General features: G+C 50.1%; 1 protein-coding gene across 5 annotated transcripts in view; it reads right to left on the reverse strand.

Annotated features, from left to right (window-relative positions):
• The window catches only part of SLC8A1 (solute carrier family 8 member A1), a 122,372-nt gene that overhangs the window by 43,910 nt on the left and 60,417 nt on the right, over positions 1-18,045 (reverse strand). The gene's annotated exons all lie outside the window — the stretch shown is intronic.

Genomic DNA, 18,045 nt, shown 5'->3' on the forward strand with positions numbered 1-18,045 from the left:
TTTTCCAAGGCAAAGGTCTGAACCTGAATTCCCACCAGGACTTTTTTCTTTTCAGTAGATGAAGAAAGGCAATTAGAAGCGTTATTCATCCATACTTTCAGATGGGTTGGCAGTTGTTTGGTTTAATGGTATGAGATGGCTAGTTAGAGCAGGACAGCTGGATATCTGCAATTAATCTGTGCTTAAAACACACTGAAAATGAGCAATAAAATCTGGTTGGGTCTTAGGTTGCTGATATGGAAATCCCAGTGGAAAGATTAAAGGAGAGAAAGGACATATCTCCAAGAGAAGTTTATTCCCACAAAAGAAATCTCTGGGTTCATTTACACAAAGCTCTTTCTCAAGGCTGTAGCGATTATCTCCTTCCTGAGATATTTTCCAGCTGCACTTTACAAAAGTCTGGATGGATCCAAATTACACCTTGGTTCTAAGCAGCCTCTGGCATAAGTTTACAGTGTCAAGAAATGGAAAAAAAAAAGAAGTACTAGAAAGTTTCTTGCAGTGGGAACATTTGTCACTGAGATGTTTCACGGAATAAACCCTGGGCACGAGACCAAGAGAAGTAATTGGACTGGCCATGCTCCATGTTTAAGATACTTGTCTTGGGCTTTTCAAATGTGCAAAGAATATCACTCCCTTCTTCCAGAGAGCAAGGATGAGAGGGGTTGATGGCATTTGTTTCTTCAGCTTGCACATCCTCTAGGCCTTTACCCCAAAGTCACACTGCTTTGTCCCTTGAAATGGCGCCAGCATGAAAACCTGCTTTTTATCGCTGTCCTGGAAGCCCTGTGATGCACTGAGCTGCTGGAACAGTGCTGCCAGAGCAGGCAGGAGCAGGAAGGAGCAGGCAGGAGCAGGAAGGAGCAGGCAGGAGCAGGAAGAAGCAGGCAGGAGCAGGCAGGAACAGGCAGGAGGAGGCAGGAGCAGGCAGGAGGAGGCAGGAGCAGTCAGGAGCAGGCAGGAACAGGCAGGAGCACACCACATGGGAGTCACACTGCAGCACATGGCAAATTCAGCCCCAGAGTCACGCAAGGACAGCATCCCCAGAGAGGCACCTCGCCACATGCCTCCAGCTCAGGAGAGCCAGCGGAGATGTTTCCAGCGTGCTTTCTGCTGGCACCTCCCCCAGGCCATCCATCTGCGACCTGGGTCCCAAGGGTGCCTCCAGACTGCTGAGGAGCAGGCGAATCCCAGCCCTTTGTGTGCAGCCCCTGTCCCTGGCTAAGCTGGCAGAAGATCCCTGCCGTGCTCTCACACTGCCAGCACAGGGAGAATTTCCAGCCTGGAAAGGTGTCTGCATCCCCACTCCTGCTGTGGATGTGATGGGCCCTGCTGCCTTCTGAGCTGAGCACTCATTGGTGTCATCTCAGAAATGACTCTTGTGAGGAGCTCTTGGGCCCCGCAAGAGGCTGTGGGAGAGGAAAAAAGCAGATCCCTGGTGCCAGGATTCACCTGGGACAGCCCTGAATTTATCCTTGTGCAGGCAGCCCCTCTTGGTCTGCTTGGCTTGTGGCTGGTTTTGGGAGTCCAGCTCCTGCTGAAGGTGTGGGAAGGCCGGGGGGTGGCAGGGGCAGGATCCTCCAGGGAAATTCAGAGTCCTGCAGGTCTGTGCAAAGACTGTGTCTGGCCTGGGCAGTAATGCAGCTCCAGCTGGACTTGGGAAGCTGCTCCTCACTGCACTAGTCCCTCAACACAGCGGCTCCCAAATCTCCTCTGGCATCACACCACCCTTCTCAGCAGGGATCTGCTTTTCAATTTTTTTTTTTTTCAATTTTTTTTTTTTTTTTAAACTAATCCTCAGTGCGTGCCTGGCAGGTTTTGAAGTAAAAGAAGAGCAGCTGAAGGCAACAGCTATTCAAGCAGCCCCACAGAGGGAAGGGCAGCCCTGTGATCAGAGCCGTGCTGCAGTCCCTGCTGAGGTGGCCCAGGCTTTTGAGGGATGTTCTAAGGATCCGATTATTAAACGCTGCAGCTCACTGGTGCTGTATTCCCACGCAGATGAGTGCCCAGGCACAGATTAATTGCCACCTTCAGGAGGTAATGAAAGGGGCTCTGAGCCCCCTCTCCATGCCAGGCAGCACAGGCCACACGTCTCGGCCACGGCTGCAGCTGCACAAAGTCTCTGCCCGCGAACCGTGGCAGCGAGCGGAGATGGATGGATTTACACAATCTCTGTTTGCCAACAGGCCGTCCGCCATCAATATTTAAAGCTGAATGAGTCTCAAGAGTGGGATGAAGAGAGCTTGATAAGGCAGCATCCATCATTTTGGTTTTTAATTTTGCGCCTGCTCACTCAGTGCGTGGCATTATACGCATATTGAGTAAATGAATAATGGATAAATTATTCACCAAATGGCTCGTCCTCTTGGTTCTCCCAGCCATCACGGAGCTTGGGTGCCTGGCACAGGGATCCTGGAAGTGCCAAGTGCAGGGAGGTGGTTTTGGGGGGTAGTAGCATGGTGATACATTACTCAGCACTTCTGGAGTCGCTCTGACAACAGCTGTGACTGCCCAGCTGGCTTTATAAAGGTATATCAAAGCCTTCTGTCTCCCAAAACTTCTCAGGGGCTCACTGGAGTCTCAGCAGCCCCACAGCCATATCTCTGTTGACTCTGCTCGTGCAGTGGGTGCTGGACACCCATCCCTGCTGTTCCCAGTGTGCTGCAAGAGTGCCAGCAGCACCATGGGCGAAGTGCCCAGGACCTCCTCCTGTCCCATCTTTATGCTCCCAGGGTGGCCTGAGAAATCCTGGTCCTCCTGAAGCTTGTGTTGAAACTCTGGTGGTCAGGCAAAAAGAAGCTCCAGCCTCTGCTGCCATCACTGAATAGGGAGGACTGGCTTTTGTCACCCCACAGGGCTGTTTGGCACAAGCACTGGACACTGCATGTCACAGCCCTCGGCAGCACCTTTAGAAGTGCCACTTTAGTTGAGGGGAAAAAGGACAATGATGCCAGTGTCTGCTCTAGGAAAGGCAATGAAACCAAGGATGTAACAATTTCAGGAAGCCTTCCCCACACTCTTGTGAGGCTACAAGCTGGCTGCACCCCACTCCACATTTATTCCTCCTGTCCCTTCCGTGTAAGTACAGGACAGCTGCATTAGAGCAGAAGGGACCTGCCAAACCTTGGTCAGCAGCTCTCTGCTGACCCTCCACTTTCCAGAAAAAGCATTGAGGTCTGCAGGACATCCTTGCCTAGTTCAAATATTGCAGGATCATTTGCTGGAGCACCCAGAAGCTTTATCTGCAAGAAATGCTGACAAATTTGGATTGGTAGCTGGATGGTAAGAGCATGACAGGCATAGGAGGGGCTGTGGAGCAGGGACTTCCCACCTGTAACTTTTCTGCCAGGCTTCTTCAGGGACCAGACATCGATTCTCAGCTGCTCCACAAGCCACACTGTGAAACACTTTCATGCAAGAGACTTTCATCTGCTTCCACTTGGTCTCAGCAATATCCTCTCAGTGCTGAGCTGCCCACAGCTCTCCTGCCACGGGACTGGGTCATCTCTGGGGATGAATGCTCAGGGCTGGGCTACCCAACAGGCCCTACAAGTGGCCAAAAGCAGAGCTGTGAAACCCCCAGAACCCTGATGCCATGGCTGGAAAGGCTCCACCTTGGGGGCTCATGTTTGCTGGGTGTTGCCGTTCCCTCAGCAGGGACTCTGCCGCAGCACTGACCTCTTGCAATGACGGCATGGCCAGAGCAGCGGCTCAGCTTTGGCTGCAACTCTGTTTTGCAAACCTGTTTTGAGGTTTTAGACTTAGGCTGGTCAGCCTGCCCCAGTGCACCACCAGAGAAACTCAGCTCTGCTGGGAGAATCCCTCAGGACCCTGGGGGAGAGGAACCCTGTCAGCAGTGCTGCAAAGCTTCCTCGGTCAGCTGCTCCTTCTGGCTACCAGACACACAACTCAGCTACTTGGGACAAACTTAGGAAACACCAAGTCTTTATTTATGGTGGCAAACAGAAAATCAGCTCCAAGTATTTGGTACAAAAGGCTTGGCAGCTCCTGCTGGAAGATGCTGGAGTGGATTCTCTCCTGGGCAATCAGCAGGCTCTGAACCTCTGCAAAGCAGTTTGATTTGTGCTGAAAGCTTTACAGATTCACCAGGACTTCTGCAAAACCTGGTCCCAGAGGGGTGTGCAGGCAGTGTCACCTGCTCCAGAGCAATCTCAGCCCCTCTCTGCCTGCAGATGTCCTGATCTGATGTGATATGATTGAGGTCTGCTCTGGTGTCAGACCATGTTTGTGAGAGAGCTGCCTCCTCATAGCTCTGTGCTTCTGGGTCTCCACGTGAGATGTTAGAGCAAGCCAGTATTCATGGATAGACAGCATGTCTTAAAATTTAGCAAGCAGATTCCTAAAACATGGATCCTGAAAAGTGGAAAACAGTTTTGGTTTTCCTGCAACATGGTTGCAGTGAGCAGTCATTTCCCAATGCTCAACCACTTCAGCCCATCCCCAGTAGTGCTTGGCTGGGGCTGGCTAGAGCATTTTCAGACCACCAACACACAGAAATGCTTTTGGCTTCCTCAGGGAGCTTTCTGCTCCTCTCCTCAGTCCTCTCCTCCTGTATTTCTCCCAGCTGCAGCTGTCACACAGAAAAGTGCAAGAAAATTTACTTGCCTCATTGAGGCAGTAGAAGTGTTGCTCAGCCTCAGCAGGAAACACGTGCAGGAAATCCCTTGCAAGCCATGCACATCCAAGCAGTGGCAGGGGATGGGAGAGAGCCTTTCCAAAGCACCTCACCAGAAAAAGGCTCCACCTTGCTCCAGTTCCTGCTGTGCCCCTGCAGTTTCAGCACCAGTGCTTGCAGGGGAAATACCCAAGGGGTCAGCATTGGGATCTCTCAAGCTCTGGCAAAGCCTGGCAATAAAATTTTTTGGGGGAAACAGTTTTTATTACCTTTTTAAATTAATTAATTAATTTTTTAAACAGCAATAATGAAGGTCAGTCTTTTGGCAGGTGCCTGGAGCTGTGTTTTGCCACATGAGAAATGGTTCAGCATGTGATAGCTGAGTTCACAGACTTTGAAGGGCTTGGAAGAGCAGTGGGGTGGTGTCTTTAATACACTTCCTTTAAGGGGAAGATTCATGGATGGGAAAATGAGCAGAAAGCCAAAGCAAGTGGTGTAAGGGACCCTTTGCAAGACCCCCTGGACAGGTCTCTGGCCAGCTCTGTGCCCAGAACGAGGACATGGGAGCACAACGGGAGAAGGGAGCTTTGCTTCCATTTCTCCCCCACCCCCAGTCCAAGGAAGAGAAATGAGCCCAGTATCGAAGCAAAAAGCAGCAAGATCCCTCCCCTTCCTTGGTTCATTTTGAGCTGACCTTTAATAATTGCAGAAGGGAAAATGGGCTGGTCAGTTTGCATTAGAAATTCACTGGAGTGGCTGGTGCGTTCTCCTGCTGATCAAATGCAAGATGCTTGGATAAGCCCTGTGAGCAATCAGTGCTGCAACCTACAGCCAAAATATTTTAGAAACCCATATGCATATAGTTAGGAAAATGTTGATTAATTTGTTCTGATACACTCCTGAAAAAAAAGCCGCTCAAATAGCATCAGGGAGCTCAGGCAGATTATAAATTGCCTTGCTCAAGATTGTAAATATTGCATCCATGCCTCCCTGTGTGTTTTAAAGACATTTCCATGGGCTGTGCCTGCGTGGAAGAGATTTAATATTTTACTAAGGAAAACATATTTCATCTGCGTGGTGCTCGCAAGTGAGGGATTTTTTATTTTGAAAAGCTTCTTCAGCTGTGAAGAGAGCAAGTGTGGACAATACACAGACATGCCACTGCAATAAGGCAGGATGCTGCAGCTGCCCTGAGATGTGATTTAAAATGCACTGGGCAGATGTGAGAAAAAGAGAGAAAAAAAAATAAAATGGAGATCAGGAAAAATAGAGCAGGCACTGAGCCTTGAGCCTCGCATTCCCCTGATTCCACATGTGCCAGGGGCCAACTGGGGCTGGGCAGAGAAGGATCTTTAAAACACCAACTGCTGCTAATTCGGGGCAATCACCTCTTGCCATCAATAGCCAGGCATTTACTGATCAGGGCTGGCATGACATTACCACCAAGGGATCTTACTTGCATCAGGGGATGCCCAACACGAACAAAGCTACTTTCTCTTTTGCAAACATAACCAAATTTCACTCTACACTCGCAGAGGAAAAGCTGGAAGTGTGCAGTGTGTACAGCGTGCCAGCTCTCATGACCCTCCTGAACCAAATCTCTCCTCCAGGGCTGCTCTGACCCTGGGTTTTCTCACAGCACCGGAGCTGCCTGAGCTGATATTCCTGTACTGAGCCATGCAAGCTCCTCCCTGGAAAGTTTCTGTCTCCTGCCATGAGGGGCTGCAGCTCCACCCGCTCAGCAGGGCACACACACTCCCAGTAAGACATTTGCTGGGGGAAGCAATGACAGTCTGATGTATTTGAAGAGCAGAAAGGATTCCCTTCCCACCCCCAGCCCCACCTCACCCAAGTCAAGGATCTACCTGATCAGAGGACTCCTCTTCTCAAACTGACCGAAGAAATATCCCACTCAGCACTCCTAGGGACACAGCCCATCCCACTGGAGCTGGAGGGTGGCATAACCCCAGGAGACCCTACCACAGAGACAGCTCCAAATTCCAGCACAGCTGTGGACAGCTGCAGGACCGAGGAGAAAACAGGGCCCATTCTGTGCAACAAACATTGTTTTAGGGAGAAAGTTAGGAAGATAGACTGAAAGAGCTGCTGTTCAAAGAGCTGCTAACATTTCCAGCATGCCTTGAAGAATTTTGTCTATTTTTGTGCCGTGAGCTGAGCTCTGCTGATCTAAATCCAGATCAGCTCCGCTTCACAAACGCGGCAGCTCTGAATTCAGCCTGGTTTAGCTCTGGTCTTTTATCCTTGGGAAACATGTCTCGCTCTGAAGATCGGAGGAAGCACACAGAAGAGCACAATGCTATGAAAAGCACCAGGAATTCAGCCCTTGGAGCCAGAGAAGCAGGCACATGCTGCAGGGGGTGAAACCCACGTGCAGCCAGCCGCAGTTATCCTGAGACACCGCAAGCAAGAAGCTCGCTCAGCAGCCAGCCCAGCCATCCAAGGCAGCCAGGACACGGAAAGACCTCACAGAAATAAGGGCAACTCTCTCCCAGTGCTACCAGGGGTGGATTTGGCTTGGATGGTGCTAAAGGTTTGCCAATGACAATCAGCCACTTACAGCAAGATGCAGGACATGCTGAAGACCTGGACCAAAAAAAAGGTCTGCTTTGCACCTCTGAGACCTCTCCAGCTTCCAGCACCTGATCCCTTCTGGCTTTCTGTAGGGCTGCACTGGGCACTGGCAAGGTTTCAGAGCGGCACAAGCACCGAGCAAAGCCCGTGTGCAGCTGCAAAGAGCCTGGCACGTTGCTCCTTGGTGCATACTCAGGTCCCCCTCTAAAAACCCTCCATGCTTTTTATTGTGCACTGCTGTGAGTTGGAGAAATGCTGTCAAACAGAGAGGAGACGTGAAACACTGCCAACAATTGTCTTCTGCAGGGGTGAGGACAGACCTCAGCCCCCCTCAGAGCTCTGTCCTGGTGTGTGCTCATACACATCCCTCTGGTGCCTTGCTCCTGGTGGAGCTGGTGCCCTGCCTTTCAGCTCTCTGCTTTCAGCTGTGGAATGCCAAAGCAAGGCTTTTTGTGTTGCTCATGGTGGAGTGTCTCCAGCATGCACTGGAAAACAGCGTTCAGAATGCTCAAAATGCACCTAAAACCAACTGCTTATGTGGGAGCAGCAGAAAAAGGAAACTTCTTCACTGCTGCACAGCCGCTGTCCCTCAATGACTCTTCCAGGTACTGGCAGCTTATCTAGCTCACATAATCTGCCTGAAATTGTCTGCATTTATCACTTTTGCCATGGTGTTTGAGCACCTTGCAAGCTGTACCAGCTCTCTGCAACACGGGGAGCTGCTGCTGCCTGCTGGGGATGGGTGGGGAGCTGGTGGGGATGGCATGTGTGAGTCCTGGGGATGGGAGATGTCCCCCCACAGCCCCTCTCTGCCAGGCTGCCCAAAGCTTGCTCCCCTTGCCTGTAGAGATTGACTCTATAGCATGAGCATCTCCCTTACCCCGGGGCAAGCAGCAAAGACCCCGAGCTTGATTTCTGCTCCTCTTTTAACCTAGATGAAAAAAAGCCTTTAAAAGCTCCCGCTTCAGCCTCCTCTTCTTGGCTGCAAGCAGAAAACCTGCAGGACACAGGAAGGACAGCAGGCAAGCACCCCAAGGCACCCACTAGCAGCCCTTGGGGGACACCAGCAGTGCCCCCAGCCCGATGGGTGACGGTGACCAAGCTTGCCACTGCCTCTGCTGAGCGCGGCCGCCCCGAGCTGTGCCACCGCCACTCTCTGTTTCTGTGAGAAATCCTGCACGGCATCTGGCCACAGATGTTTGGGCAGCCACACACCCTGCCCGGCCTGCAGCAGCCAGCCCCTGAGGAGAGAGGCAAATTGCTCCCCCAAACACAGAACCTTGTGCCTGGATGCGCAAGGGAGGTCTCCGGCAAAGGCCAGGCACCACGGGCAGGGCGCTGCAGTGACCCAGGATTTAGTTGTTGCATCTGCCTGTGGTTTCATCCCTGTCAAGTGGCATAAACAATCAAATCAGCATAAACAAGGGCATTTGGTGGAGGCTTTTAGGTTCTTATCTTGCTTTTAATGATTCATTCAGCTTCCCTCGGCTCTTGCAACTCAAGCCCTCTCCATTCTTCCTCATCAAAAGCTGCCGGGAGCCACCCCAGCCAGCGCTGGCTGGATAAATTAAAGGGACTTGGGCTGCGACGACTAAAGGACTCGTAAGGGGAGGACGAGTTCTCTGCAGAGGCACACAGAAATAAGCCACATTTGCTTGAGTTTATTATCCCTAACTAGCAGCTCCACGGACACGCAACCACGACACTGCTGCTGCCACCACCTTCAGCCACGCCGCATTTCCCGACGGAATCATCCTTGGCAGCCCCCGGCCCTGTTCTGCCACCCTGCTGTGAGTGCCCACAGCAGCAGAGGAGGTGGCCACCACACAGGGGACAGGACAGCAGAGAGGGGATGTTTTTTCCCCACGCTGCACCGTTTCCATGTCTCCATTTCCATGCCCCAGGCCCCCGTGTCAGGCAGCCTGAGCAGCTCTCAGCCAGGGCAGAGAGAGCCTCCAGCACATCTCACATCTGCCAGGCAGCTCTCCCTGCTCCGTGATGCTGATGTATGGTCTCCTTGTCCAGCTGCCAGAGGAACCCCTTATATCAGATAGCCTGTATCTCAAAATAAGCCCTGGAAAAATAACACAGGCTTTATTTGTCATTCACTCTGGGAAAGTTTTGAGCTAATAAATAAAGTGAAGTTATTTTAAAGAGCAATAACTTTCCTAAAAACTTCAGCTCAGGGCTCTGACAGAAATAACAATACCTCCGTTGCCTAAATACCCATCAGCTCGGCTTCTGCAAACTTTGGTTTCTTTGGCTTCAAAGAACAAAACTTTGCAAATGAATTCGCTTCACACTCATGTAATTAGCAGTTAGCTCCCTGGTGGAAAATGATTCCCCCACACAATATTTGGGTGAATCATACCCAGGTGGCTTTTTTTTTAAACTTGTTTTGTGCATGTGCACATTCATAAACACAGAGGCACGTCAGAATCTTGGCCAAACTCTTCCCTTTGATCTGCTCTTCATTTCCGTGCAATTGAGACCAGAGGTCTCAGCTCTTAAACCACAGGAAACTTCAAGTGTTAATGCTGGTATTAGCAATCCCACTGCCCCACTGGCACTAAAAGTCAGAGATGGGGTCCTGCTTCCTGGTGTCAGGCCAGGACTCCTGAGGACAGCTTAAGAATTCCTGCACAGTTTTGGGAAGCTATTTACAGTGCTTGAGCCAAGAGGTGAGAGTGTTAACTCCCTCAGTGGAGAGCAGACGTGAGAAGCACAGCACCACACAGGACAAGAACCCTTTGCCCTAAGCTGGATTTTGCACCCTTATTTTCACATGATAGATCAGGGCTTGTCTTCCTCTCCTGCCCCCAGCTCATGCGTGGCACAAAAAGTTTCCAACCTCTTTTTAAGGGTACAAAGTGGCTTTGTGCAGTAACTGAATTAAATTGGACTCACTTTTGCCTAAACCTCATGCAGCAGCCTCAGGAAACACCCCTCCAGCAACAAATGTATTTCTACTTATTCTCCTTTTCCTGTGGTGGCAGACATGGCCTTTTATCACTTGCCCAGCTGGGTAGATTGGCAGGATGATGGAAAAATGAAAGAGCCTCACTAAATTCAGTCAGTGATGTTGGCCAAGTTCGATTGAGTCCCCCCTGCTGAGGACACTGACACAACCTAATCATTCAGTGGAGCCATTGCAACCTCGTGCATCCATGCCTGTATACGTATTTTCATATTTTCACAGAATAATTGGATGTTCTGTGCTGGAAGATTATCTTATTCCAGCACCCCTGCCATGGGCAGGGATTCCACCCACTTGAGCATGTTGCCCAGGGCCACTTCCAACCTGGCCTTCAACAATTCCAGAGACAGGGCATCCATAACTTCTCTGGGCAACCTTTTCCAGTGTCTCACTTGAGGTTATGAGGGCAAGTGATGTGAAGATCAGCTTCAAAGCCATTTAAACCCTTGGGTTGGTTCAGCTCCCAAATCAGCAAGAGAAACAGCCTTAAGGCTTTGCCCTGACAGAGAAGGTTTGTGTACACTTTGGGTCTAATCCAGCAGTCCTCAGTCCCTCTCAAAGGTAACAGAAATCCCCCTGGCCTTGCAAAGCAGCCTGGCATCTGTACCCATGAAAGAAATGTAGGATGGGAGCCACAGGGGGGTTTTTGCCTTCTTTTCAGACTGCCTGAGACGGGGACCAGTGGGAGTAGTGGAAAGCCATCTGCTCCCAGTGGGGAAAGCGAGCACTGCTCTGATGGGATGATCACGTTACGGGCAGAGCTGTCCCCGCGCTTCATTTGTGTGCAGCCTGCGCCAGCCCACCTCCTGAATTGTTCCAATACACAGCTCAACCAGAACTGCTAACTTTAGGCCTCTGCTGGCATTTCTGCTCGCAAAGTTCACAGGGTACCAAGTGCTTTTTTGTTGGGACTGTTTTCCCCATCTGAAGGGAAACGTGACTTTACTGAAAAGCGAGGATTCTGAATTCTGCCCTGCCCCGCGCACATTGCAGTGCTGCTTGGGGATAAAAAAAGCTCATGGTCTCTTTTTACCTTCTCTTTCTCCAGTATACTATTTAACATTGTTTCACAGCAACTCAATAACACCATGCATGATATGCTCCATTTCTCCCAGCACAGTGAACCCAAATTTCATGTATCAGAGAGCTGCTCCCCATGCTGAATGAGATGCTGGACCTCACTAGAGTGGAACTCTCCCCCCTTGAACTGTCACTGGGAAATTTGCCACAAAGGGACTCAGAGAACATGAGGTTAGCTTAAATTTAAAATTGAAAGAAAAACCCACAAAACCTTTGTAAAATGAAGGAATCTGTCTCCTCTTAAGGTAGGTCCAAAGCTGAAAGGCTGCAGCAAAAGCAAGCAGGGCAGCTGCTCTCCTCATGTTCAGGGGGGCCAGACAGCCTCCCTGCCTTATGTAAAACTTGCTCATGTTGTTCCTGGCCTCCTTAAGGATTCCCAAAGAAGTTGTCCATCCTCCTCTGCTGAGGATCTGCAGCAGTGATATCACTTCATGGCCCACCTGGAAAGCACAGAGCCTGTCCCCGGTCCTGCATGGACTGTTTCACTGGCTTCAGCAGGCTGTGGTGATTTACACTCTGTAAGGAGCTGGCTGTGTTTCTGGCTGGGAATTAGATTTGATTGCTTGTTTGGGCTTCAGTGCACCAAGTGGGGCAGCTGCTGTGTGGGGTGAGTGGCCAGTGGCAATGGATCTGCTCAGCCTCACTGGTTTGCTGGCAGAGTGAAGAAAAGGCCTTTGATGTTTTGTCTTCCTCTCTGGCCCCCAGCTCACGTGTGGCATGAAAAGTTTCCAGCCTCTTTTTCAGGGTACAAAGTGGCTTTGTGCAGTAACTGAATTAAATTTGAAGAGAAAGTGAGCCATCAACCAGAGGTGTCTGGTGTCAGAGCAGGAAATTTGAGGATAAGCATCTAAGAGCACTCTGTGCGTATCTTGTGCGTAGTTCAGATGGCTTCAGCCTGGTCCAGCTCCCATGAAAGGACGGCAGTGAAAGCCAGTGACAATAGTTAAGGGATCTGAGAGAGGCTGAGGCTTTGAAAATATCTCAGAAGTGGAAAAGAAGGAGGAAGAATAAGTGGTGAGTTTTCAAAGGAGCTAGCTCACCTGCGGGGTGCGTGGGAGGATATACAGGGCTGCAGAGGTTCTTGAACAGGCTGAGAAAAATGTAAAATATTTGTGTATACACGCATGTCCACGGGTGTATACACATACAAATGGGCTAATACACATGTATATGCATTTTTAACTCGAGCTTGGAGAGAACTGTGAGAGCCTTCAAAGGCACCCGAGGAGGACAAGGGAGTGGGAAGATGAAGTCTGAAGAAACTAATGCAAAGCAGCACACATACCAGTGGCAAAAGACCCAAACTACTCCTACATGCCCTACATTGTAAATCAGCTGAAGCTGCTCCTGGAAACGACTTCCCAGCAGTCAGCCCGGCGAAGAACTCTGACATCACGAAAACAAAATACAACCTTTTGCTGTGCAAACAGCAGATTGAAAAAAATGGTACCAAACCAGCACAATAACATTCAGTAAAGCAGCTGCAAGGGCGCATATGAGGTTTCTGTTATTCCGCTTCAGAAAGGGAGAACATCAAGTAACAGGGTGACAACTGATAAAGGAGTGCAGAGATTTCCATACTAAGCCAGGCTGCACACAGAGGATTTGTTTAGCTTAAAGATAAAGCAATATATAAAAGGTCTGCCTGACACTTCTCATTTATCCTTCCTTGACACAAGAATAAATGATCTCGGTGAAATGAAAAAGCAACAGATTTCAAAGAAACAAAAGGGTTTTTATATTCTTACCTACAGTGCACCAAACTGTGGCACTGACACGTTGTTGAGATCAGGAAATTAGCATGACTAAAGACAGAATCAGATGTTTAGGAGGAAAATACAGTTACTTTAAATTAAAGTTTAGGGAAAAAAACCCCATGCAAGTCCTTTTGCTTTTACGAAGAAGTATTAACAAACACACTTTCTCATTCAGTCCAGGCCAAAACAACTAGGAACAAAGAATTGGTCCAGAGATGCTGGAAGGTAGCCCCAAACAAGTGATTCTGGAAATGGTGCACCTCTCCCACCACCTTTCTCTGTGTCCTGAGCTGGGTGCATAGAAAAGGGAGACGATGATGGGCAGGGAGCCAGGGACAGGACAGCCCAGCAACAGTGAGACCACCAAAAGGTCTTTCAACTCCCATGGCCACCTCTCAGCATGGTTGTTCAAGGGCCTAGTAAAGGCTGAAGAGCAGCTGAGGTCTGGAAAGCTCACCTGGCACGTGTGGATCCATAAGAGGGAGGCAGCCTTCTGCTCCTTGGGGAGAGTCTGGCCTAACCTGCATGGCCAACAGCACAGTAATGAGGGGATCCCAAGGAATCCAGATGATTATTTTGAAACATGTAACTGCATGCAGCAAGATGAACAAAACCAAAATTTGCTGTGTCTGAGGAAAGCAAAAAGAGTTGAATTGACTGGATAAGGGGAGTAATTTAACTCCCTTTACTCTGAGCCTACATAAAACTCACCATAACCCATGGAGGAGGGTTTCCCCTGGCTCTCAGTGGACAGGATTTCAGCCATCAGCTGTTTTTATCCTACAGCAACCTTATTTCCCCACGCTCCCTCCCTGGCTTGACTCCTTCCAACTTTGTGCTTCACGACCGGGTTGGAAGAGAAGGGTTTGGAAATGAAATCACTGTGAGATGCAGAAGGCAAACAGGCAGCCCAGGGTGCAGCTCCAGAGGTCACATCCTCCTGTCCATTCCTATGGGAAAGTTCTCTCTAGATCTGCTCACACCCTTCTCCAACAGCTTTGGAGCCCAAAGCTGACCACCCAGTCACAAGCCTTTCCCCAGCTGGGGTACCCTGGGCAGGGATGCTCTGCTGCAGGAACAAAAGGCTTTCTCCCTTCTCTGTCTTTGCTGGGACCCTGATGGTGTCACCCAGAGTCAGAAAGTGACTCTCCCTGAGAGAGAGTGAGCAAAGGGGCTGCTCCTTATCAATGATGGGGGTACAGAAAGGGACAAGATCTTCCCACAGTGGGCTCAGCTTTGTGGTGGGAATGAAACTCCAGCTCCAAGATCCACAAACCAAGCCAAATCAAACCACTCACTGTGGCAGGGGGATGTTTGCAGAGTGAAACAGCTTAATTGCTGATCTTTGTGTACCCTTGGACACGCTGATATTTTCTTCCTGTGCGACAGAAGCACGGACATCTTTCATGTGGAACAGCTCAGGATGATGGATTGGGAGGAGAAGCAACACAGGAACAACGTGACTCTGCCAAGGTCCTGCTCAGCACCTGGGCTGGGCACAGGACTGAGTCTGCTGGAGGGCTCTGCCCATCTGGCCCCCCTAAAAGTGCTCTCCAACAGTGATTAGTTCTGGCTCGGGGCTTCCCAGCCACAGAAAAACAGAGCTTTGCCTGGTACTGAGCAAGGGCAGCCAGGGGCTGGGCATGGTGGTGCCTGCAGCAAAGGCAGGGGTCCACAGAGGTCTGCTGGTCACTAGAACTGGTTACTAGCTTCCTTTCAATGGTGCCACCAAAGGGAAAATGACCCTAATGCTGTTCCCAGCCCCTGCTCTGACCTCAGGAAGCCCAGTGTGCCACCATCTCTTGTCCCGTTTGCTACAGGGTGATGAAGGTGGGTGACATGTACAAGCCAGCCTTCTGGGACTGCTGGAGCACACACACCCACAGAAAATCTCCACTCCAGATCTCCCCACAGTCTCTTTACAGAGAGACTGGAAAAGTAACACACATATTTTCTGCTGCTGCATTGCTCCCAAAGGCAGCATGGTCTACCAGAATGAGGAGATCTACGTTTGCCCAGGTTCTCTGCAAAGTGTTGGACTTGTTGGACTCTCTTCATCCTGTTTGCTATCCTGTTTGCCATCCTGTTTGCCAGGCTTAGACTGGCATTCAGACAATGTAAGTTTGTGATTTCCTTCCAAAGGCATCCCATGAAAAATGTTTAGAGGTGTTTAGCCCCAAAGCAGCTTTCAAGCAGTACTACAGAAGAGCTGGGGGGGTTTCCTTCTTGCCCCCCATGGGGGCTGCATCACCAAGGAGCAGTGGGAAAGTCCCCAAGTCCCCTCACTCCCCTTGCATTGTCCCTGTGAGACAAACAACCCCTTGGTGTGCGACCACGCAAGGGCAATCGTGTCTGGCCAAGACCCAGTTCCACCATGGTACTGGGGCCAGGAGAACGCATTCAAAATGGCCCCATGCAATTTAATGGGGCCTTGGGAGGTCCCCTAGTCCCTGGAGGAACCATGGAGAGAAACTGGACTTGGTTCATGGTAAAGGGAAGCTCAGAGCTGGACCATCACCGAGACAGAACGAAGGCTCTGGGTTTTGCATGGGCAGAGAGGAGGTGCACGGACACACATCCCAGGAGGTCAGCTGGGCAAGCACACATCGAGGAATGGCCACAGAAATCTCTGCCACCAGCGGCTTCAGGGTCCTCCCCACCCCATAAAACCCCGTCAGAAAAGCAGGAAAAGCGGGTGGAGGGCAGCAGCTGGTAGGAGGGAAGTGCCAACTGTGAGAGTCTAAGTCTCATCTGGGATGTACAGAAATGCAGCTGTGCCTGTCTCTGGCACATCCCCAGCAATTCTCCCAAAGCTGGGGATCAGACAGCTTCAATATAAAGAATCTTGATCCTTATAGAAGCTCCAACCCCACACCGGCGTCCTTTGGGAAATAAAACCAACGGTGACAAGTCCCTTCCCTTTGGAGCAGGAGCAGGAGCTGTGGCTTTGCATCACTAAGCACGTCAACACACATTGGACATGCTCTCCTGCAGTCCCAGCTACTATTTCTGTCCTGGGTTTCCACAGCTTCTTCCAGAGATGCCAGTGTGGTATCCAATTAACTCATCAGTCACAGCTCCATGAGCTTTGCTGGGCGCAGACTCTCAACTACATAAATAATAAATAGGAAAACTAACATCTTGCTTCTGTTCCTCTGCTCCTTCCAACTGCAAATGCATCTGGTGCAGCCACCTTAGTGCATGCTCACACACACACACACACATATGCATGCACACAGAGGCACCAAGTGCCTGCACTCCACTTTGATTAATTGTGCATTTGGTGACGAGTTCAGCTTGTGGCAAGGCTGTACACAGGACTAGAAAATAAGGCTGGCTTTAATAGACCTAATTTTCATTAATCTTGTTGCCTCTCTCTGCCTCGCTGCTGAAAGGAACTGAGGTTAATCAGAAAAAAGAAGTCTCTTTTGTAGAGCTGGTGGGAGGTTGCAACAGGGCTGCATTGGTTATTTTCCATATTCCCCTGAGGCTCATGTAGGAACAGACATTTAGTCTAAACTATATTACTTGGCTAACAAGATTTACAAGCAGTTTGAGATAATGCAATCATTTCCAAAATTAAGGAAGGGCATTCTCTAAAAAGCAAAGCTTGGGAGGGGGAAGCTGAGGGCTCATTTTCTCAAAATTCATTTTCTGCAGCCTGGGTTTTGCACATGTGTGTGTGTGTTGCTTTCAGACTATGACGACTGACTCAAAGGCCAGCTCTAGATTCAGAGCTAGCTTTTTGTGCAGCATCATTTTTCATCTTCATCCAGATTTTCTTCCCCTCCTTCTGCTTCCCATGAATCTTACACAAACAAACAGCACCTAATCAGGGTGCCCAGCCTTGTCTCATCACCGTGTGCGCTACCCCATGCAGCCTTCGCTTGCAAGGAGCAGCGCAAGAGCAGAACATGCATCAATACCAACAGGAATGCTGAGCTAATGCAATAATGCTCTCCCAGATGGATGCCTGCTTTACAGTGTGTCAGATCCCCGGGGAGTCTGCCTGCTTCCTTGTTCACCTGAAGCTGTGCAGTAATGTGATTAGCTTTCCAAAATGATCGACGGTCGTCGAGCCACAGAAATCAGAGATGGAAAATCCAACTGCATCGTGCTGCTGTCCACCACCACCTCACCTATGGATGCATCCATGCCTATACACACAAGCTTCCTGCTGCCCGTGCAGGACCCCTCCCTATGGCTGAGTACATTTGGATTTTAAATTACTCCAGCGCAGGGGCTCTCAGCGTGTCCCTGGAAATCTCTGACATAACCATGCTGATGTCACCCACTGTACTGACAGTCCTTCCTCCCCGAAGGACTAATCTTCTCTTGCTCCATCAGCCTTGCTGAGCTCCAGCATCCTGCTGAGCTCCCTGCCAGTAATCAGTCTTGTCTTGGTTCCACCAAGCTCTGCACACGCATTTCTGCTGCTTCACTGTAAGCAAATCCCTCAGGCTTTCTCTGCCCGTGTCTGTGGTCCTCCTGTGTGCTGTGTCCTGCAGTGTGCTGTGCACTGAACCGTGCCCATGTAGGCAGCTGAGGTTTTAGTGCAGAAGGATGAGGAGATGTGGGTAGCTGTGGCTGAAAGGGCAGGATGGCCAAGGCAGAGGAACTCTGAGGGCTGTGCTCAGAACAGTGGAAGATGCACTGAGGTGTGACTGGAGCAGCAGAGGGAAGAGCAAAGGATCAAACCTTGCTCCCCCACCCAAAAAAAGAATGGGGCACATTAGAAATCCTGCATGGCTGTAAAGACAAACCACCTTCATGCAATTCATCTGCCAAGTTTCACGTGCGCAGCAGGGTCTGCTAAGGGCACAGGATGTTTAATATTAAATGTACGATTCATTATTTACACCGCAAAAAAGTGCACACTAAGGAAGCTCTTCTGAGCAATGTGCCAAGCCTGGCCCCAAAAAACGTCCCTGGCTCCTCCCAGAAAGGCCAAGGGGAACAAACTCTTTAAAAGTCTGGGAACGCATCCACCAGCAGCAGGGGTG

Source organism: Poecile atricapillus, chromosome 3 (genome assembly GCF_030490865.1).
Source record: "Poecile atricapillus isolate bPoeAtr1 chromosome 3, bPoeAtr1.hap1, whole genome shotgun sequence".
Taxonomy (NCBI): domain Eukaryota; kingdom Metazoa; phylum Chordata; class Aves; order Passeriformes; family Paridae; genus Poecile; species Poecile atricapillus.